This window comes from Pleurodeles waltl, chromosome 6 (assembly GCF_031143425.1).
Source record: "Pleurodeles waltl isolate 20211129_DDA chromosome 6, aPleWal1.hap1.20221129, whole genome shotgun sequence".
NCBI classification, from domain to species: Eukaryota; Metazoa; Chordata; class Amphibia; order Caudata; family Salamandridae; genus Pleurodeles; species Pleurodeles waltl.
Window position 1 is genome coordinate 785,733,471 of NC_090445.1, and position 24,098 is coordinate 785,757,568.

Sequence of the window (24,098 nt, forward strand, 5' to 3'; positions counted from 1 at the left end):
ACCTTGAACACCTATCTAGAGTCCCGTGCTGACTCCTGTTTGTTTCTCTTTTCTCCATGGTACACTTGTGTAGGACTACATTTGCTTCTTGGGACTGCAAATCCCATAATGCACAGCTTGGTAGTCAGGAAAACCCGGATTCTGTTTCCCATTGTTTTCAATGGGAGAAGTCCAGTTGCTCCTTTTCACTGGATCCTCTCCTCCAGGACTTGCAAGTGTCCGAAACCACACACACCTGAAACCTCTCCTGTGCAGCCCAGCTTGGAACTGCTTATAAGCAGCCATTTCCTCAAGCTCCCCGTCATGCATCGGACTTCAATTCCTTTGTGTTACAGACCCCTTGTCGGATGGTGTTCCAGTTTTGTTCCTGTTCTGTTCCAGCCTGATCCTGTTTCCTGTTTCTCTGCCCTGCTCCTGATTGTTCCAGCCAGAGTCTGCTCCCTACTTCTTAGCCTTGTACCTGTTTGTTTCTTCCAAAGCCTGCTCCCTGTTTCTCTGCCCTGCTCCTGCCTTGTTTCAGCCTGAACCTTCTCTCTGTTTCCCAGTCCTGTTTACTGCTCATTTCCTACTCCCTGTATTCCAGTCCTGTCCGTGCCTGTTCCAGCCAGAGCCTGTTCTCAGTTTCCCAGTCCTGTCTCTGTCTGTCCCAGACAGAAGTTTGCGCCCCGTTTTCAAGTCCTAGTCCCGCCTTTGCTTCAGCCTGAGCCTGTTCCTAGTTCTTGCCTCTGCATCTTTGTTTGTTCCCTTCTGTTTCTGTTTCTTCTTGGTTCTTTGTGTCTGGTAAGTGTTCTATCAGTCTTCACCAGTGTATACGTGTCCTCCTGTGTACTGGGGTTGGCTCCTGGTTTCCAGGAGGCAATTCCAGCCCCCATCCTTGTCCAGTGTTATACGTTGTATTTCGTGCCTAACAGTGACAGTGTGCTATTGCTGTTTTCTCAGGAATCGCCACTGTGTTTCCAGCTGGACCCACAAGAGCGTGTCCTGTGTATGTAAGTACTATCCTTGTTTGTGCTCTAGGGTCCAGAGACAGAATCACTTCTGCTGCCTCCTTTCTATGGGGCTGGCAGGGTGACTATCTGTAAGAGCAAACTGCACAGAGGCATTGAGATTCCCTGTCACTGTGGGAGGTTCTGCGCCTTACTCTGTGTACAACCCCAGCGTGTTTGTCCACTGGTAATCCGTTTCCTGTTTGTTCACACAAGGGTTGCTCTGCTTTTACTTTCCTGTTTCCTGTGCCTATCCATAGCTGTCCTTTCCGTGTATGCCTTTAGCTGCTCTTCTGCCACAGTACACTACCTCTGTAGGATATTCGGTGACCTCAAGGGGTGTCCCAACCAAAGTCCTGATCAGCCCTGCCCGAAACCGTGACAGTGCGTGCATGTGTGTGAAAGAATGAGTGTGTGCGATCTTTTAAAATGAATGTTTGGTGCGTGTGTGCATGTTTGAATGGTATGAGTGTTGTAAATGGATGTGCGTGCGTGCGTGTCTGTGTGTGAAAGAATGAGTGGGTGTGGGGGTGTGTATCCTGCCCAGCCCCCTCCCTCCTAAAGCTGCCGGCCACCACTGCACCACTGTCCACAAGGACCAGGAAGATGGTTTCTTCTATAGTGCGTTTAATGGGACCAAGTGATTCACTAAACGTCTCCTCCTCCACGTATGTTGTCTCTGGGAGTAAGTGGCTATCATTTTGTAAAGGTGCTTGCGTAGTTCTGCTTGTTCCTTCTGCCAGGGGCACTGTGATGGCACTGGGTGAACTGGTACGCCCTGGCACTCCTCAGCATAACTTCTCACCAAGTAGCTGAAGAAAGATTCACGTTCAGTCACCACACTGTACATGAAACAACTTCAAATGTGTATAATGAAACCTTCACACCTGCGTGGGACTAGAATAATAATTTATATAATTGAAATTCAAGTTAATAATTATGATAACAAGAGAAGCAGCGATGCCAACCAACAGCCATACTTTAATTATTAAATGCGAAGGGTGGGACTGATATCTCCCCGAAGGGCGAGGGGGAACAGTAGCCTGAAATTACTGCTATTTTAACTCCCTGCCCCCAAGGATGTGGACGCCTTCTAGATTTGCTTGGCTGCCGCCAGTCCTTCCGCTTAAACAGGGCGTCATTCTCCACTTAAAGAGAAAATTACAGCTCTACAAAAGAACTATTAGTACCGCCCGGTGCCAAAGTGGTACTGCCACCTAAGTAACCTTCGCCAGGCCGCACGATGCCCACTGATGCCGACAATAAACCCAGGCTAACTAGTCCCCTTTCTAGAAGTTCTCGATTTAAAAAAACAGGAATGCACACTCACTTGCTAATTTTAAGAACTACGTGAATCGAATTTAAAGCTCTTTTGCTTAAAATTCATGGGGAAAAATACATTTTTGGAGCCTACCAAGCACTGTGCTAAATTAGCACTCTGCCATGGACAAAATGCCTCCCCCACCATCAAAAACAATAGGGAAAAGGGCAAAGGGCAAATGTAAAGGTCTCGGGACCCTGTTAGCGATCACCAATCTTCATTTTAGAGGGTTCTTAACAAAACATCCTTGTTAGGAACCGAGTGGTGTTCTAACTTGCACTAATAGCTGACCAGCTCTTTAGTGCAAGCTTTCTACTGAACAGAATCCTAGCCCATAAGGACACTGCCATACCAGGGGCCCGAAGGACTGGACTCCTGACATTTTACAGAAACACATAGGACCAGATTTAAGAAGTACTAACGCCATATTAGTGTTATTTTTTTACGCTAATATGGCATTAGACTTCAAAAATTGCTGTGCCATATTTACAAAGTGGTGCAATGCATGCATTGCACCACTTTGTAACCCTTTGCGTCACATTATGCATAGGCCATGCATAATGTATGCAAAGGGGGCATTCCTCCGTTAGGGGGACTGCAAAAATTGCACAGTTGAATCTAAGAGATTCCACTGCGTCATCTCATTCTTTGGAGCTACTTTTAACGCCTGCCCTCAGCAGACGTTAAAAGGGGTCACACCATTGGTTACAATGGGCCCCTATGCACTGGTCAGGGTTAGCGCCAAACTAACCCTGAACAGTACATCAATAGCGTCAAAACGTTTTATGCTATTGCCCTCTACCCCCTGCCATTTATTTTAAATATGGCATACACATGATGGTGGTAGGGGGGTGCTACGGGGCACAAGAAATGTGGAACTGCACTGGGTGCAGCGCCACTTTTCTTAAATCTGCCCCATAGCGTTAGGAGGCATTACTACATCCCTTACTTCAAAAACAGCAGACACCAGCACACCTAAGGCTTGCATCTGAAGACATGCAGTATGACTGCCATATGGAGGCTGACTTGCCAGTGGATGAGAGGCCCCTTTATTATTGCACCACCCATCGCTCATACAATAGTCATCCATTCTTTACTGCATACTCATGGGCGCCTAATTAGCTAAAGATGCATTTTGGAAACTTTCATGGCTATATACTCAGATGGTTTGACCTCAGCGAGGTGAAAGCATTGCTGGCATGCAGGAACTTGTACAGGTATGACATCTTTTATCACCAGCATGTTTTTTAACATCTCCCTGTTTCTGCTTTTCACACATTGTACTTGGGTTGGGGGTAGATAGTTAATTTTATGCAGAGGTTATGAAAGCCTATATACATGACAACTTCCTTCTGCTTAATAGCCACAGGAGAATGAATTATTGTTTTCCTTCCCATTCTATGGCTTGACATTATATCTTCACAGAAAATAAGAAACATTCAAATGATGTTTAATGATGATACAGTATTACATACACTGATTAGCAAAGTGGTCATTTTCTGCTTTTTCAACTCTGCTCTTCTTCCACGAGAGGCCACTGACGTTTAGGATCCTGGTGATGGGGTTAATGCCCACTAGGGCTACTGCAATGCACTTGGCACTGCTCTCTCCATGATTCAGCGGTACAGACTACAGGAAGAGCAGAAAGCTTCAGCCAAAGTTGTGTACAGCCTGAAGAGGAGCGAGGCCATGTCTGGGGCAATACAATATTTCCTGTGAGCAAAAGAATCCGTTTTAGGTAATTTATTAGGGCTTGTGGGACGTATTGCGAGCTTTCAGTGGACTTAGAGCCCACCCTTTGCTTAAAACTGGATGGCTGCCTTGTTACTCTCATTTTTTTGCTTCTTATTTGTTAGCATGTGTTTTCCAGCTCTCTATAGTGCGCTTCTTTTCCCCTCTCTGCACTGCTGTCTCTTGCCCATGTTTATCTCCCCTGCCCTTCTCTGTTATGAGCATGCCTCCATATGCTCCCCTCCCCACATTATCATTCTATGCTTCTGGGGGCTTTTGCCTTTTGTGTAATTAACATGTTTCTGTCCACCACAGTGGGGGTCAATGAGACAGGCCACTTCCCTGATTGGCTTCCCTAATTGCCTAATTGGAGCATTCTGTTCCTTCACAAGAAAACAATGACTGACAAGTCAAAAGGCTGTCAGCCAACACCAGACCAACTGACTTTGCCAATGCTTGTTTAGCTACTGCAGTTTATGTCACCAGTGTCTTGAGACCAACTGAGGATATTAATGCACAATAAAAATGCCCTTGTTCAGTCACTCACCCTTGACTTAGTCACATGCACTTTCTTCATGCAATGTGTGTCACACATTTTGCAGTATTTGTCAGACATCTCCCAGGAGCTACACAAGTGCTTACCCAAGTTCTAATTAGTAATAATAATAATAATAATAATAATAATAATAATAATAACTTAAAATTGTAAGTAACCTAAATGGCTATCTCTTTTCTGCTCTGGCTCCAGGCTGGAGGTTTCACAGCTTATAGACACAAGGGAGAGAGGGAGCAAAATGCATGTTCAATAAATGAAAAACAAATGATGAAAGAAATTAGTGTCAAAATAGTGATGATTTTGTGACACGTATTTATGATATTCCGTTTTTAATTTTAATTAAAATAGGAAGGCCTTTGGGGTCGAAATTCTTCTCCCCTATCTCTCTGGTAAGAAGTGAAACTCACTTCTGACAATAAACACATTTTATAAAAAATAATTTTAAATTAATTAACGCTACCTAGTGATTCTCTCTCTCTTCTTTTAAAGTGGATAATCTGCATACAGCATGATATTAAGATTTCCTCTGCAGAGACCAATATCCTTGAAGTCTCCTCTATAAACAGTTAATCATCTCAGGTGGGGGAGGAGGATTACAGTTTCTCCTCTGTGGCTACGCGTGAGCGGTGTTTGGCTGCTATGGACTCCGTGTGTGATGTCTGACTTAATTTGTAAATCAGCTGGTTCCTAACATCAAATTACCCAATACTGTGAGGAGGACCATGTGATCCATTCTGTACCAGAGCGCTGCTAATGCATCCCTACGTCACCACCGGGGGATGTCACTGGCGGCGTACAACACCAGAAATGCAAGTACTGTAACCCTCTGAGGAGGGAACGTGACCGGATGGCGAATGTCGCGATCGTTTCGAGAAATGCAGGAAAATATGTGGAGATGAAACGCTGGTTTCCCTGTACGCTGCACAAATATAAATACATCCAAATTTATCGTGTGAGTAAATCCTTTCTCTTGTGATCTTTTGAGCGGTGATGACAATTCAAAGCACAAGAGATAGCGTAAAGCAAAAAAAAAGAACAGGCTGCTTATTAGGAAATATTTATGGCTTCGTCAATCTACAAGGGACAATGCTGCGATTCGTGACTAGTACCACGATTGCACCCACTACCTTTCAATGAGTTCTTCAAACGGAGAATAAGAAAAAGAAAGTGTTTAGGTTCATAGCACAGGCCTATTAACCAGCATAGTTCCCCCCTCCTGATATTATTATTATTAAACTATGCCAGCCTCTTACACATCACAGAATGTATGAAGAAGCATTTTAAATGCACTTAGTGGGCTGTTGTCTCACTTCTTCGTACGCAGCACGTAATCAGTGCTCATCATCTCCCCAAGAGCCGACATTGACATCAAGGCCGAGGCAACCAGGCGCACTCAGCATCATGGCTCATAGTAGAAAGGCGCGGCGTGGGATGGGAGTGTATAGCGTGAGTCATAAGAGAGTGCCTGATGACACTTTCTGCAATCCCACCTTCTGTGTCAAGTAGTTCTTTAGAAATATTGTCAAATCCTTTACTGCACAGATAGTGATTTGGAAGTGTTAAATTGGGTGAAACTCAGGTTCTGCATCAGGCATTTCTTCATGTGCCACTTTAAGACGAGTTACTTTAAAAACAAAACTACTTTTCTTGTATATTTTTTGTTGTGCTGTTAACCAAGTCCTTTTACTAAAATTATATATTATGCCTTGACGTCGAAGGCCATGTGCGGCAGTGGTTGGATTAACCTTTAGGAATTAATTTACTTTTCGTTAAAAAAGAAAGAGAAATTCACTGAAAAAACAAGGGTTACAGCAACGTTATAGTTAGGTTCTGAATGTACTCGCACAAAACCATAGAAATTCAGCAGTTATAGTTATGGTTCTCTCGAATAACTATAACTGGTGCCCTAAGATAACTGTAGCTCACGCCCTCACCATGCACTGCTAATTACCACACATTACAGCACTCGAACATCTTTGATAACATAATTGATACGATCAATGTAATGTTTGTAGTAAAATTATTGAGGAGAAAACTGTGCATGGTGGAGACACAAGATATAGCTACCTTAACGCACGAGTCATAGTTACTTGAGACCATAATTATAAATGTTGAATTTATATGGGTTTGTGCAAGTAAATTCAGAACCTATCTATACTGTCCCTGAAATCTTTGTTTTTTCAAGAGAATATATATAGATATATATATACAAATATATATATATATATATATATATATCCGTAGACAATAGTTCTTCAAATCAAAGGCCAGCCACAGACCAACTCAGAGCTCATGATTTATTCAAGAACATTTGTTCTTCTTCAATAAACCGTGAGCTCTGAATTGGTCTGCGGCTGTTCTTTGATTTGAAGAACTATTGGCTACAGATATTTAGAGCTTCCCAGGCCCATTGCGGAACAACGTCATAAGTAGGTCGGAGGGATCGGGGCTCTTTGTATGGGTTGATAAATATATTTATATGTCAGTGTGTGTATATACCACTGGTTTGTTGTATCATTTACACTTTTCTTCTACAAACTATAGAATGCAGCATGGGGCAGTGGGTCAGCCCCCTTCATCAACTGGCTAACTTTACTGTGAGTGACAGCATTCCTTTCTATCACAGGGAGCACATCCGCATACATAGTAGCTCCTTTCAGTTCCAGGGACTGCTATGGCAATTTATGCTTTTTGACACTAAGGGGGTCTTTCCTACCCTGGCGGTCTGTGACCACCAGGGTAGGTGACGGAGGAAGCACCGCCAACAGGCTGGCGGTGCTTCCGGGGGCATTCGGACCGCCGCGGTCAGAAAAGGGAAGCCGGCGGTTTCCCGCCGGCTTCCCGCTGCCCCAGGGAATCCTCCACGGCGGCGCTGCAAGCAGCGCCGCCATGGGGATTCCGACCCCCTTCCCACCAGCCTGGTTCTGGCGGTTTTCACCGCCAGAACCTGGCTGGCGGGAACAGTGCCGATGCCACTGGCATGGGCACTGCAGGGGCCCCCTAACAGGGCCCCACATAGATTTTCAGTGTCTGCGTGGCAGACACTGAAAATCGCGACGGGTGCAACTGCACCCGTCGCACCCCTTCCACTCCGCCGGCTCCATTCGGAGCTGGCATCCTCGTGGAAGGGGGTTTCCCGCTGGGCGGGCGGGCGGCCTTCTGGCGGTCGCCCGCCAGTCCAGCGGGAAACTCAGAATGACCGCCGCGGTCTTTTGACCGCGGTATGGTCTTCTGGCGGTTCCCGCTTGGCGGGCGGTGACCGCCGCCCGCCAATCTAGGAATGACCCCCCTAAGTATTATTTTAGTTTTTAACCATTTTTGTATATATTGGCGAGGGGCCATGCAACTTTCCAACAAAAACGTTTCATATTATTGTGCAACATTATAGGTAGCAGTTAGCATTAATGGTGTCACAGCAGTACACTCCCACTTTTAGGCTCTTGATTTATGATAACCCAAAATGTATTCTAAGCATGTTATATGAAGCTGTTCATGTAAATAGGGAAAGTGGATCTCAATTTCTCCCATGAGGATCAGTGATCAAGGACCGTATCATGAAGAGTTTTGCTGTCTCAGTGAACAGCCGAAAATATTTTTTATGCATTTAAGCTCTCACCTTTGCTATCATTTACCTCTACATTTTGAGACCTGGTTTAAAAAAAAGCTTGAGAGGCACAATGATACACCAAATCAAACAACCAATAGCCATTGGCACTGCATGAAGGGATGCTGGGGTGCTGCTGCACTCTTAGGAATAATCATGCTGTAGTTCAGAAGGCAAATGAGCAATAACGATGCCTTCACATTTTGTGTTTATCTTGACACTGTTGCTGCATGTTCAAAGACAAAGGTCAAATGTCTTTCTATGTCTTCAGACAAATTCCTGCTTATTTAGAAACTGCAGAGTACCTTTGTTTCTCTCACAGCATAGTGGGAGACCTTTGTGAAAGTGATCTAGGTGACAATCTGAAATTTGACTTAGCAAGGGGAAACAAATGCAAAAGAATGTAGGATGCCAGTTTTTTTTAACACATTAAACTATCAGAAAATGAACAAATTATATCAGCAATTAGGAAACCCAAATGCAGCACTTTTTGTAGTTCTAAAGTGTGATGGAAACAAAGATTTTAGTAAAATCAAAACAAATCTAGACACTTTACTTGGTGATGCACAATGATAGATATTCACTGAAACTCGATTTCCACACATTATCATTTTTGCACTGTAAGGAAATGGCTCCCTGTTGCAGTTACCCCCCACTTTTTGCCTGATACTGATGCTGACTTGACTGAGAAGTGTGCTGGGACCCTGCTAACCAGGCCCCAGCACCAGTGTTCTTTCACCTAAAATGTACCATTGTCTCCACAATTGGCACAACCCTGGCACCCAGGTAAGTCCCTTGTAACTGGTACCCCTGGTACCAAGGGCCCTGATGCCAGGGAAGGTCTCTAAGGGCTGCAGCATGTCTTATGCCACCCTAGGGACCCCTCACTCAGCACAGACAAACTGCTTTCCAGCTTGTGTGTGCTGGTGGGGAGAAAATGACTAAGTCGACATGGCACTCCCCTCAGGGTGCCATGCCAACCTCACACTGCCTATGGCATAGGTAAGTCACCCCTCTAACAGGCCTTCCAGCCCTAAGGCAGGGTGCACTATAACACAGGTGAGGGCATAGGTGCATGAGCACTATGCCCCTACAGTGTCTAAGCAAAACCTTAGACATTGTAAGTGCAGGGTAGCCATAAGAGTATATGGTCTGGGAGTCTGTCAAAAACAAACTCCACAGCTCCATAATGGCTACACTGAATACTGGGAAGTTTGGTATCAAACTTCTCAGAATAATAAACCCACACTGATGCCAGTGTTGGATTTATTAAAAAATGCACACAGAGTGCATCTTAGAGATGCCCCCTGTATTTTACCCAATTGTTCAGTGCAGGACTGACTGGTCTGTGCCAGCCTGCTGCTGAGAGACGAGTTTCTGACCCCATGTGGTGAGAGCCTTTGTGCTCTCTGAGGACAGAAACAAAGCCTGCTCTGGGTGGAGGTGCTTCACACCTCCCCCCTGCAAGAACTGTAACACCTAGCAGTGAGCCTCAAAGGCTCAGGCTTCGTGTTACAATGCCCCAGGGCACTCCAGCTAGTGGAGATGCCCGCCCCCTGGACACAGCCCCCACTTTTGGCGGCAAGTCCGGGAGAGATATTGAGAAAAACAAGGAGTCACTGGCCTGTCAGGACAGCCCCTAAGGTGTCCTGAGCTGAGGTGACTCTGACTTTTAGAAATCCTCCATCTTGCAGATGGAGGATTCCCCCAATAGGATTAGGGATGTGCCCCTCTCCCCTCAGGGAGGAGGCACAAAGAGGGTGTAGCCACCCTCAGGGCTAGTAGCCATTGGCTACTAAACCCCCAGACCTAAACACACCCCTAAATCGAGTATTTAGGGGCTCCCAGAACACAGCAAGATAGATTCCTGCAACCTAAGAAGAAGGGGACTGCTGAACTGAAAAACCTGCAGAGAAGACGGAGACTCCAACTGCTTTGGCCCCAGCTCTACCGGCCTGTCTCCCCACTTCTAAAGAAACTGCTCCAGCGACGCGTTCCCAGGGTCCAGCAACCTCTGAAGCCTCAGAGGACTACCCTGCATCTAGAAGGACCAAGAACTCCCGAGGACAGTGGCTCTGTTCACCAAACACTGCAACTTTGCAACAAAGAAGCAACTTTGAAACAACACACGTTTCCCACCGGAAGCGTGAGACTTTGCACTCTGCACCCAACGCCCCGGCTCGACTTGTGGAGAACAAACACCACAGGGAGGACTCCCTGGCGACTACGAGACCGTGAGTAGCCAGAGTTGACCCCCCTGAGCCCCCACAGCGACGCCTGCAGAGGGAATCCCGAGGCTCCCCCTGACCGCGACTGCCTGCTTCAAAGACCCGACACCTGGTAAAGACTCTGCATCCGCAGCCCCCAGGACCTGAAGGATCCGACCTCCAGTGCAGGAGCGACCCCCAGGTGGTCCTCTCCCTTGCCCAGGTGGTGGCTACCCCGATGAGCCCCCCCCCCTTACCTGCCTACATCGCTGAAGAGACCCCTTGGTCTCCCATTGATTTCTATTGTGAACCTGACGCTTGTTTACACACTGCACCCGGCTGCCCCGTGCCGCTGAGGGTGTACTTTTTGTGTGGACTTGTGTCCCCCCCGGTGCCCTACAAAACCCTCCTGGTCTGCCGTCTGAAGACGCGGGTACTTACCTGCTGGCAGACTGGAACCGGGGCACCCCCTTCTCCATTGAAGCCTATGTGTTTTGGGCACCACTTTGACCTCTGCACCTGACCGCCCCTGAGCTGCTGGTGTGGTAACTTTGGGGTTGCCCTGAACCCCCAACGGTGGGCTACCTTGGACCCAAACTTGAACCCCGTAGGTGGTTTACTTACCTGCAAAAACTAACAAACACTTACCTCCCCCAGGAACTGTTGAAAATTGCACTGTGTCTAGTTTTAAAATAGCTATGTGTAATTTATGTGAAAACTGTATATGCTATTTTGCTAATTCAAAGTTCCTAAAGTTCCTACATGAAATACCTTTCATTTGAAGTATTACTTATAAATCTTGAACCTCTGGTTCTTAAAATAAACTAAGAAAATATATTTTTCTATACTAAAACCTATCGGCCTGGAATTGTCTCTGAGTGTGTGTTCCTCATTTATTGCCTGTATGTGTACAACAAATGCTTAACACTACTCCTCTGATAGGCCTACTGCTCGACCACACTACCACAAAATAGAGCATTAGAATTATCTCTTTTTGCCACTATCTTACCTCTAAGGGGAACCCTTGGACTCTGTGCATACTATTCCTTACTTTGAAATAGTGCATACAGAGCCAACTTCCTACATGCACTATATAGTTTTACCAGTAAAACTACATCAGTGCAAATTGAATGGTTGTTTCAGTGGGAAATGCACTGTCTCTAAAAGACAGTTCACTACCTCACCAGTGCTCCAAAATGCACCTACCAGCTACATACCACACCTTGACCACTCTGCAGTGAAATGGGCAAGACACATTTGCTACACTTGTTTCTGTATGTGATGCTTGGATTTTTCACAGTCCCTATGACTTTAGTGATATAACATTAACAGCAGCACACCCACTCTGAAAATTGTGGCAAAAGAGGCATACTCCTCTTTGTTGTGGGGCTTGTGTGTTTGCATGTGGTGAGCGGGCATGCGGATACAATTGGGTTTAGGAATAGCAGTTTCACTGACTGATGTGATAGAATGTAGAGCGTAGAGGACTTTGCAAATATTGAACTAGACAGTTATGGCCGGGTATGGAAGGTGAGAGGATTGTTGTCTGTGAGCTATTACGGCTGAATAAAGAATGTAAATTTTCCTAGTATTCATGAAGGAAACACAATTTTTTTAAAGGCACAGAGGCAAGTATTATTTTTTTCTTAGCTTGCTTTATTTTAAATAGTAGCAGTCAAGAACATTAAAAAACTAAAAATCCTATCAGGCTTAGAAACAGTAAGCCAATGAGGATAGAACAGTAGTATGATCCCCAACCAATTAGGGACATTTAACCCCTATAATACCTATCTTGACAGCAAACAGTCCTCTTTTCTTGAGCAAGATGTCATGAAAAAGTATGAAACATGAGCAAAATGAGAAACACAATATAAACTGCTAATATAAATGTAAATATCTCTTGAGAAAAGTCTATGAATCTGTTTCTTGAAGGAAGCGATGGAGAACAAGCAGTAGGATTCAGGAGGGTCATAGACCTTGATGATGAAGAAGCCGACTTGTTGATGCTGAAGAAGTCCGAAGGTACTTTATGTGGCTGAAGAAGTTGTAGAAGTGGACACTACAAAGGTGGCAAAAAACATATTAATAACAACTGTTGTGGTGGAATACTACTCACCTCCTTGTCAATAATAAAATGAAGATGCTCCTTCGTGAATACTAGGAAAATCTATATTTTATGACAAGACCTGGGACTCTTATTATGCTTGTTCAAAGCATATTTATCACTACAGAAGAAGTTGTATACACAGGTTTGCAATAAAAGGTCCGAAAAGTTTTATCATTTTATCATTTGACCAATCAGCCAATCTTAGAATGTCCTCCAAATGAGAACCAGCCCAAAAGATTTTAGAAGTCGTGCTACCCGTGAAAGAATGAGCACCAAAAATGGAAATGTCTATGCCCGCAAGGGACATAACCCATCTAACCTATCTGGCAGGAGTCGGAGAAGAAACAGGTTTGTGAGATTTCTTCATGGAAATAAAGAGTTGCATATCTGAAGAGGTTGTGAGATGGATGGTCTTTTGTTCATATGTTTTTAAACAATTACCCACACACAACTGCTGCATCGGGCCTGGACTGCAAGGTGAAGTGTCCAACGGCAGGGTTTCTGGCTTCAAACTCATTAAATTGTTTAGAGATGCTTGCAGGCTCCTTTGCAATCCAGAACTTTGCAAAACACAAGGTAGGTAGCTTAATATTTCTTCGAATAGATAATCTCACCACAGTAAGATATATCAACTATCTCGGACGTACAAAGTCCAAACCTCTAGCGGAATTAGCAAAATGTTTATGGGAATTCTGTCTCACTCAAAATATCGGTAACAGCAGAAAATCTTCTGGGTGCTCTCAATACAGTCTCCGACTGGCACTTTCAATATCTACATCATCCAAGCAACTAGAGACTTCATTTTTCTGTATTCAAGAAACTCTACCACAAATGGGGGACTCTCCAAATAGATCTTTTTGCTTACAGGCTCAACTCATCTTCCATTTTTTTTCATTTGGGATTCCCTCTTTTTTTTTTTATCACCAGAGTTCTAGCTCAAGTAAGGTGACAGAAATTGCTGCTGTTCATAGTAGTTCATATTTGGCAGTGCCAGGTAAGGTATCCACCTCTCCTAGAACTCACAGTGGATTATCTAATGGTTACCTTCCTTTCCCAATCTCCTGTTAGATCCAAAAGGACACATGCACAATGTAATACTTGACAATATTCTTTCAGCCTGGAAAGTAGGGGGACAACCCAATCTAATCTAGGCGTTTTGTCAGAATCCACAGACTATATCAGTTAATCCTGGACTCCAGTTGCTACCAAACCCTCTAAATCAGCCTGGTCTGTTTGGTCAAGTTGGTGGGTGCGAAAATGTCTTGCTCCCTTTCCAGCAGATGTCACCCTAATGGTGAATTTTTAACATCACAAGCTAGTGGTGGAAAACCTATTGTACAGTTAACCTATACGTTTAGCAGTTTTGGTGAATCATCCCCATATCAATGGGAAACCAGTAGGAGAACATCCTCCTGTTTGTTTGTCTTTTAAAGAGAGTATGATTTTGTAATCCAACTCTTCTGAAATACAGTGAGTTGTAGGATGTTAATTGGGTTTTACAAATATTCATTGCTTTGCCAGAGGATATCTACCTGGTTTGCCTGCCAAAAGCGCTCCTGAAGACCCTCCATGCAATGCAGCACTGGATTATGAGAGGCTACAGACCTTGATTAGCACAAATTTTCAAGAAAGCCCGGGAAGTAGCGGATGGTGCACAAGTGAGGCAACTACCCCCTGCACTCCCTGGCACTACTGTAGGAGACTTTCCTGATGATTCAGCCTGCCATATGAGAATAGGGCAGAGGTGGGGTGCCTTAGCCCCCAACCCATGTGGATAGAACCTTTTGCTGGACATATACTCCCAGTTATCCAGCTCTGGCAGAGGTCAACTCGGCACTGCTGAAATCATTCTTTGCCTGTCACAGGACACTGATTGTGGGCAGATCTGACAGGCCACACCCATTGATTGAATTTCCATCTGATCCACCTGGCGGAGATACATCTTGCAAATCTATTGGTCTGTACAACCCTGCAGCCAACTGCCCATGCCGTCAGCACAGTTAGCCTACGCGGGGGGCTGGGAGACATAGACGGTTGGACAGACCCTATTAGAGACCCCTGAGCTCATCACCTGCAATATTGGCGCTATGGGGAAGAGAGGGGGATCCATTGCTGGCCTGCCAGAGCAATGGGCAGTCATATCTCCAATCACTTCAAGGACACACCACGCAGTGGATACCCCGGCTCCCACCCTCCACGATGAAAAGCTTGACAAAATCCTGGAGGCTATTGGACCACTGGGCAGGATTTGTATACTATAGTGGATGCTGTAGCAGTGGAGGACAGCCTAATGCAAGAGGATCAGTCAAATTTATCTGCGAGAGTAGCATACGCAGAGAGTGAACTCAGAGGCTTGCGACCATCGCTAATGGAACTAGAGGGGCAAGTCAGGTCCCTCACCACGAAGGTCCGGCAATTGGAGCATTGAGCAGAAGATTCAGAAGACTGGTCTGAACTGAATATTATCTGAATGGTGGGGTTCCCAGAGGGGACAGAGGGACTAGACTCCATCCATTTTTTTTTTAGCTCTGGCTAGCCCAAATTGTGGGAGTAGACAATTTACCTCCACACTACATTGTTGAACGCGCACACAGAGTGCCAGCCCACAGGCCGCCGGCTGGAGTGCCGTCCAGACCAGTACTGGTCCGCCTTCTTAACTACAGAGACCAAGAAACAATACAGAAGATACGCATTGTAACACCGCTCCTGTATGAGAACTCCTGCATCTACTTGTTCCCGGATTACACAGCTGTCGCCCAGCGTCAAAGGCCTCTTTTGTTGGGGTCAAGAAACATTTGTGCCAGGCTGGTTTAACATACTCCTTGTTATTCCCAGCCAGACTCAAGGTAATAGCCAATGGTACCAGTTTCTTTTTTACTGAACCCACAGACGCCTAGGATTGGGTGGAGCAGTGCAGGTATGTGTCCTCCACGCCATCTTCACTGAATGCACACACTAAGCAGCCAAAAAGAAAAAAGCGTAGTTGGAAAACCCCCAAGAGTCTGGCACAGATAAAATGAAAGGTGGTCCCACACGGGCCCAGGCATGAAGCAAAAGCAGGCTCTGTTAGCTGCAACAGCTATATGGATGGACGAGGGACCAACCATGTCACAGATCATAAATGGATGGTTCACAAAATCTGAGTCGGATACCTCTGCAAGTGAGACTCTCTCGGACATCCTGCCAGTGGTCTCCCAGCAAACAGCAGACATGCTAATCTAGTAAGGCACTGGTTGTCAGTATAAGTGTCACTCCATCATTCCGCCACCCTTTGTACTGCTGGTTCTGCTGAGTAAGACTAATGGAACTAAGTGTTCGTTACATCCAGTTACACAGTATGCTTTATGAGTCAGGTGGCGCGAACACTGGGAGTCACACTGATGCTCCACTACAGGCCACTTAATCCCCCACCCTACTCCTGGGTGCCCACAGCCCCCGTTGCTGGGCAAAATGGAGACCCCATCGATATGGACTATGGTGGTCATTACAACCTCGGCGGTCTTTTTACAAGACCGCAGAGGGACCGCTGTGCGGAAGACCGCCAGTAGTGGCGGTTTGCCTCTCGGCGTATTATGACTGTTGGCTGCTCTCCATCCTTTTTCGGACGGAGAGCTGCCAACAGCCATACTGGCGGGTGGCGGGGAAGTGGAGGTTGCTCCACCTCCACCGCCACGCCAACAGAACACCGCCCAGCGAATCACGTCCTGTGATTCGGCGCGGCAGTGTTCCGTTGGCGGTGTGGTGTCGGCGGGGCAGCCCTCATGGCTCCCGTCCCCTCCCGGAGGATCGACGGAACAGGTAAGTCGATCGTCCATTAGGGGAGGTGGTTTGGGAGGTGTTGTGTGTTGTGTGGGTGCATGGGGGTGTGCGTTTGTGTATGTAGAGGGGGTGTGTGAGTGCGTGTATGCTTGCGGGGGTGTTGCGTGTTTTGGGAATGAGTGCGTGTATGTCTGTATGTATGTCTGTATGGATGTGTGCGTGCATGTCTGTATATGGGTGTGCGTGTCTGACTGAGTGTGTGGATGTAGGCATGTATGTCGGTGTGTGTGCGTGTGTGTGTCGGTGGTGCCTGCGTGCGTGTCGTGTGTGTGTGAGTTCTGTGATGTTGGGGGTCGGGGTGGGGAGGGGGGCCCTGCCACCTTTGGGGGGTGGCAGGGGTGGTGGGGTGTGTAGGGGAGGAAGTCGGGGTGGGGGTGGGGGAGACCCCTATCAGTGCCAGGGAAGAAATTCCCTGGCACTGATAGTGCTTACCGCCATGGATTTCATGGCGGTTCCTACCGCTAGAAATCCACTGCGGTAAGCCGGGTAAAAATGCCGGCGGCGGTATTGTGACGGCCGCCGGGCTGGAGACCCAGGTCTCCAGCCCGGCGGGCGGAACAGAGAAGCGGCAGATGACTACTAAAAAAAAGACCGCCGGTCTTACCGCCGCTTCTCCGCCTTCCGCCAGGGTCATAATGACCCGCAATGTGTTCATGGTTTGGGCATACCCGGCTGTTCAGGACCGCCCTGGGCATAGGAGTTCTGGATATCAGTTGTGGTTATAATCAAGTTCACGGAAGATGCATAAAACGCGTAAGCACAAGTTTATATTCGTTCCAGACACAAGGAATGGCCATCCTTCTTGTTACCTTTTTCATTATCGTGATTAGATGTCAGAAATTAAAGTAGTGACTTTAGGCAGCACTCGTAAGAGACATGTAATACAACAGTATATAAGACACCATGGAGCTCAGATAGCTCTATTACAGGAAACACATATATCTGGGGGCGAGGATGCCAGACTGCCACACAGGTGGCGTGGACAATGCTACTTCACCATGTATTCTGGGCTTGCACGCTGAGCCATGGTTTGTATCCGTGCAGGTGTCCCATTTCATTCCATTGGTACAGAAATAGATCCAAATGGTCGATATGTTTTTGTAGAAGGACTCCTAGACGGTAGGCCTGTACTGCTGGGCAGTGTCTATGGCCCCAACATCACTCAAATGACGTTCTTCACACGTTTATCAGCTGTTTTGGTTAAATGGGCACCTCTGCCATGGATTATGGGTGGGGACTTTAAGAGTGTACTTAGCATAGATCAAGGTCGCTCATATCCCCCACTACCAACTTCACCTCTGGTGTCAGTGGCCACTCACTTCCCCCCAAGGCTGCAACTGTGGGCGGAGCGACTGCTGGCGCACACTTCATCCCAAAAGCTAGAGAGTTTTCACACTATTGCATACCGCACAACTTACATGTCAGGCTGGGCTATATACTCTGTCAGTCCCCCTTGAAATTATTGGTTCTCACAGCAGAATATCTTGGGAAACTTTTTCTGACCATATTCCATTATTGATACGCTTCCAATGGCAACAAATACGACCACGGATCCCACATGGAAGTTCCATCCAGTAGCATTGGAAGACCAAGGTTTTACAAAAACCACACAAGAAACCCTAACACATTACCTGACTGACAATTGGGGCACGGCAACCACACATGCGATCAAGTGGGAGGTGCTGAAGGCCGTGCTACGAGGGCACTGTATTCGTACAACAGCGGGGGTTCAAGCAACGATACACAGGGAATTAATGTGCTTTGAAACTAAACTTAGGAAAATGGAGCTACAATCACATGATTCCCTAGAGGGAAAGCACCAATTACTTGCTGCCACCAACACACATGCCTGCTTAATAGAGAAACTCCATTGTCTTTACTTGAACACACACAAAATGTATCAGGTGAGGATGCATGTTGAGGGGAACAAATCGGGGCACCTGCTGGCATGGTTGTTAAGTAGCTCAGGCCGCTCACCACCAATCACTGCGATTAGAATATCCCCCCACATACCTGCTCACCACCCAAGTAGACATCCATAATGCTTTCACTACTTATTACCTATATAACCCCATCATTGGATAGAACCCAGAGGACACAGACCTTCATACAGGGAGTGGCCCTTTTGGCCCTATCCCCCTCCAGTGTAGAGGACCTAAATGCGCCCATTATGACCCAAGTAATATGTGAGAGGCTGCGGGGATCAGCTACAGGAAGGATCCCGTGGTTGGATAGGTACCATATTGAGTTTTATAAAACCTACCTGCCTATATTAGCTCCCAAATTGCCAGAGGTTTACCAACTGCGTTGCAGGAAGGTAGACTCCCTCCATCCCTGAGAGAATCCTTGCTAATATCTCTTCCCAAACTGGGGAAAACCCCACAAGAACTAGCTTTCTACTGTCCCCTTTCAATGCTTGGATAAGATTATAAGGTCCTGGGCAAAATCATTGCCTCCAGGTTAATAAATCAGATGCCCGGGCTGATACATATAGATCAGAATGGATTTCTCCCAGGCGAATCCACAACACTTAACATACGCAGGCTGTATAGAATAATGGAACGGACTCCAGCCCAATGGCAGTATGCGGCTTGTCTAGCACTAGATCTCAAAAAGTGTTTAATACTCTGGACTGGAACTATATGTTTTCCACCATAACAACCTTCGGCATCACCGGCCACCTGCATAATCTTATACGTATCTTATAGGTGGATCCCACAGCCCGAGTAAAGATTGGACAGTGCATTTCCCCTTCCTTCCCAGTGACAAGAGGCATGCATCAGGGAAGCCCCTATACCCCCTACTTTTCTACTTGGCTATGGAGCCGCTGGCTCAGAGACTTTGCCACCAGGGTGAGGATTGGGGGATCCGATTCTAAGGAACCCAGCATGTTGCTTCATTATATGCAGACGACGTGCTGATTTATATCTGTGATATAAGGAATGGTATAATTCCATAACAGAGATATTATCTGAATTCCAGACAGTGTCAGGTCTTGGGGTAAACTGGTCGAAGTCTTGCCTATTTCCTTTATACCCACACTGTTCTCCACAGCAAGTGGATTCACGAGTAATTCGTTGGGAGCCCAATACCATTCACTATTTAGATATAAACATTTACCACAACAAGCAAGATCTGCTGGATGGTAACCTCACAAGAGCTATTACTACTATACACTCTCAGATGGCCTTCTGGAGCACCTTTCTGCTCACAGACAAAGGCAGAATCGCATTATCTAAAATGGTTCTACTCCCGCTTCTCTTGTATTATTTTCATAATCTTCCACTATTTATCCCCAGGAAGGTCTTCCGTATGTTTCATGCTGCATTGGGTACCTTTCTTTGGAAGAAGGGCAGACGTTGGGTTCACGCTACGTAAATTGCAACTTTCAATTGAGAGGTGGGGTTTGGGAGCCCCCAGTTTTGAACATTATTACTTGGCATCACAACTTCAATGGCCGGCCTGGTGGTTAAAGGGCCGTCTGCTAGAAGAATTGGGACAGCACACCAGAAGGGATGCACAACATATGGTCCAGGAAACCTGTCTCCCATCCACCTCGCCACCTCCTACACTGTAGCACACTACTAACACACTACTTACACTAGAGACAAACGCAGTATCAGAATTATGCCCCCACTCCTTACGTATTGCCCTGAAATTAAGCTAGCGTCCTTTAAGCCGTTTCAGACAATGTTGGGCCAAGCAGGACTTCTACAATGAGACGCAGTAGGGATTAACACAGTGTCGAACTCTATTCCACAATAAGGTGGTTGAGTCCATTGAACAATTACACACCGAAGTAGGACCCACTTCACAGCACAGGCTAGACTTCTTGCCAAACTGGCTGAACTAGGGCAGATAGCAGACTCGGAACCAGATCCTCACCCGTTAGTACACGCCCTACATATCATGGGCAGTGGAAAACGCCTAATCACTTAGTTCACACGGGCATTGGCGCACATGACCCAAGACCCCCTTCAAGCAATACGTGGGAGCTGGGAACAAGATAGGGTAGGACATTTCAGTATAAAGAATGGGACAAGGTATTGATATACCAGTGTTGAGGAATGATAAGTTTCAATATATACAGTACAAAATATTGCACAGGGCCCACCTTACACCAGATACACTAACTAATATGTTTGGATCCCCATCAGAATGCCCCCACTGTCATGATCCGGTTCCCAATATGATCTATATGTTCTGGTCCTGTCCGGAATCAACTTGTTTTTGGCGTCAAATAACAGATACTTTTACATAATTGACTAGACGTACAAACATACATACAGCAGAAGGCCCCCTATTGGAACTTTTTCCCATGCGAGAGACTAACTAATTGCTTTATTGACCTTGCACTAATTATAGGGAGGCAAGCCTTCGCCATGAACTGGAAGTCACCCACGCTTCTAACACTTTCCCACTGGAGTGCTGTATTGTTGAAATGCGGTAAAGCTGAGATGATCACATTTAGACAGGAAGAAGCCAGAGGATTGCACAAAGTCCCAATAGCAAGTGGCAGAGACATCTACATGCAGGAGTTGCATACTTATATAGAAAGAAGCCAGCCCCAATGGTTGCGCCATAACAACTAGGCTAAACTGTAAACAGCCTAACTTGACAAAAATCCTTCCCCGACGTTCTCATACCAGAGTCACATACCAATTCTCCATAGTAAGAAATATAGGTGGCGACTAGCTCAACCCCACAAGTCATCAGAAATGAGTTGGCAGAGACTCTGGGATGTAACTATATATTGATATTACCAGTAATAACACAAGATTAATGCTGTAGACCAATGTACTTCACCTTCAATTAAGTGATGCAATGTGCTTGTATGTAATCCTTTCACCATCAACTGAGGAGAAACTTCCAGCTTTGTTTGATATTAAAGTTACGTTTTGTTTAGAATTTGAAATGATTGAACCAGTCACTTCTATCTTGCCACTAAAGCATATGTATAATGTTGTCTACCGGACAATGTAATAATCCGTTGTATGATGTATACGGTAATAATATAGATGGCTTGTAAGTATGACTTGAAATACTAATGAAATTGATTTAAAAAAATCATAAGAATCTGCACAATGATTATAATCATCAGTATCCTGAATATCAGAAATGAGAATTCGTTGCACAGGTTTATGTACATTAGATAATATCCCCTCCTGAAAAGGAGGCATAGGAGGAGCAGGAGAGTAGTTGAGTTTGGCTTAAATAGGAGGGGGGGAGTAAGATTTAGGATATTCAACAGTGCCATTTTTTATTGGTGGTTATTAATTTGTAAAATTATTCGGAAACAGGATGTTGGGAACGGGTGCATGACATCTCTGATCCAGTGCGGTAAGTGGAGATGTATTTATCAACTAAAAGCATTCATCCGTCAGGGACAATACATCTTGCTGGGGTCAGTATGTAAACATGCATAATGTGGGAACAGCTTCTACAGGATTAGATTAGGATGCATACAACACTGGTTGCTCTGTATTTTAGATCAGTTACTAACGTAACGTCATTTAAGTAAGTCTATACTTTGCATGGATAGTTAGTAAGGTGATTTCAACCACCTATGGAGAGAAACCGAATTGAGATGAAAGAAAAGTGTGTAGAAATGTGTGAGTACTCTCCCATGCAAGATTATTTACTAAATAACTGGGATCACAATATAGAGTGATATTTGGATTGTAGGCATAGTATTTCTACACTTTCTTTTGATTCTTTTATTCGTTTTTATATGTTGGGTTTTAGTTTGAGGCTAATCATCCTTATCAGTATTTCTTGGCACAACATTTTTCGTGTATGAAACTTTGCAAGGTTATTTCACTTGGTGGTTGGTGAGATGTCTTTTGTCTATTGTACCCATGGCTTTCGTTTTTCTTTTAAGGGTTGAAGAAGGATTTCAATGTGCTTGGATTATTATTATCTTGATTTTTGTTTTATAGTTACAAAGATTTAATTGTGCATCAGTACAGGACAGAGAACATTTGTTCTCTGTCCCATATTAAGAATTGGATAGAATTTGTCTTCATAGTCCAATGCCTCAAAGAAGGTGCATGGGCTTTGTTCCAGTTGGCACCAAAATGCACATCGGCACCTGAATTCCACCCATTCCAGGTTAATTGTATAATTTATCATGAACAAGAAATTTAAGTGGAGTAAACTGAAAGGCAATTTACAAAAGTGGAACATTTCAAAGTGTCAATTTAAAAAACTGCTATTATGAGATATTGTAAACCTGCTTTAGATATATGAGTGATTAATAATCTTTTAATCTGAGTTGGGGGACAGATGATGTGTTTTTTTAATAATGTGTGTGGTATGACTGGTATGTGTGTATAGTACAAATGTGTATTTGGAAATTGTTTTAATTGTGGTGGGGGTTCTCTGTTTGAACATTAAAGTTGGAAAGAATTTAAATTATGATTAATCAATAATAAAAGAGAGTAACCTGTTCATTTATGTTTATGTGTATTTAACTATGTTGTATTAAATGTGTTTCATGATTTTGTTTTCTTATTAAGGTATATTTTGGAGGTGGGTTTGGCCTGTTTTGCATTTTTGATAGCATCACCCTTTACCATGTGTAAGGAACCGTCACTGGCTAAATGCACATTCTTTGATTTTTAGTTGGCATATCATCCAAAGTAGATGTTGCAGCACTATATTTTTTTATTTTTTATTTATTTTAAGATACCTTAGCGGTCATAGTATGTGCCTTGTGCTTTCTGCCTTCCCCCACAGAATGGGCCAAAATACTTTAAACATAGTATTTTTAACAGTATTTTCAATATTTTTTTGAAATTTTTATTGTAGAGGAAGATACTGCGTGTTGCACTTATGATTAAATAAATACATTCCGGTTATTACGAAACTCCTCCCCTTCATTGTCAATTTCATATAAATCAGATGGAAAATTGACATCCACTACCTAGACTACAAATTAGCCAATTTAAAAATTGACATCCATGACCCAGACTACAAATTAGCCAATTTAAAAAAAACAAGCAATAATATATAATGAAGGTAATGGGAGGCCAAGGGTTAACTATCCCACAATGAAGAGATGCAGAAAAACAAACCCTCCACAAGGGGAGGAGAAAACTGAGAGCTAAATAAGGTTTGTGAGGCAAACATGCTAAAGCAGGTGTTCTAATAAAAAATATTAAATAATATTCATGTATTCTGAGTAATGGATTTGTGTAGAAAATGTATTAATATAGAGAAAAATAATGCACATATTTGAAAATGTGTCAACGTGAGTGGCCGCCACTGTTCACAAATTGTACTTATTAATGGCTTATTAATATGGAACATGGAGCTTATGTTTGATTAATGTAGTAATATGTCATATTAAGGGTTATGCATTATGTATTAGCTTTATTAATTGTAGGCCATAACTTATCGGAGGTCTTGGCCCAGTTGCACGCCCTCATGTCAAGCTGTATTTCTGGGCCGATTAACAAAATGTCTGCTTAGAGAATTAAAAATGTAATTTTCCACTGTGCTGACCAAATGTGCTCATAGCTAAAAGTCTTTCTCATGAGAACCGCTTGCTAGAAGATGATGTTCTTGTAAAATGTAACAGTATAAGTGTAATGTGTGTAAGAATGACTTTCTCAGGAGGAGAACAATAGAGACACTGACTGGAGTATAAGCTGCAACAATATTGTTACCTGACGAGCCGGATGATGAAGACGTTACAAGAGAAGCCAATCAGCGACATGTGCACTTTACTACTAGAAATTATAGATTTGATATTATAGTTTTATT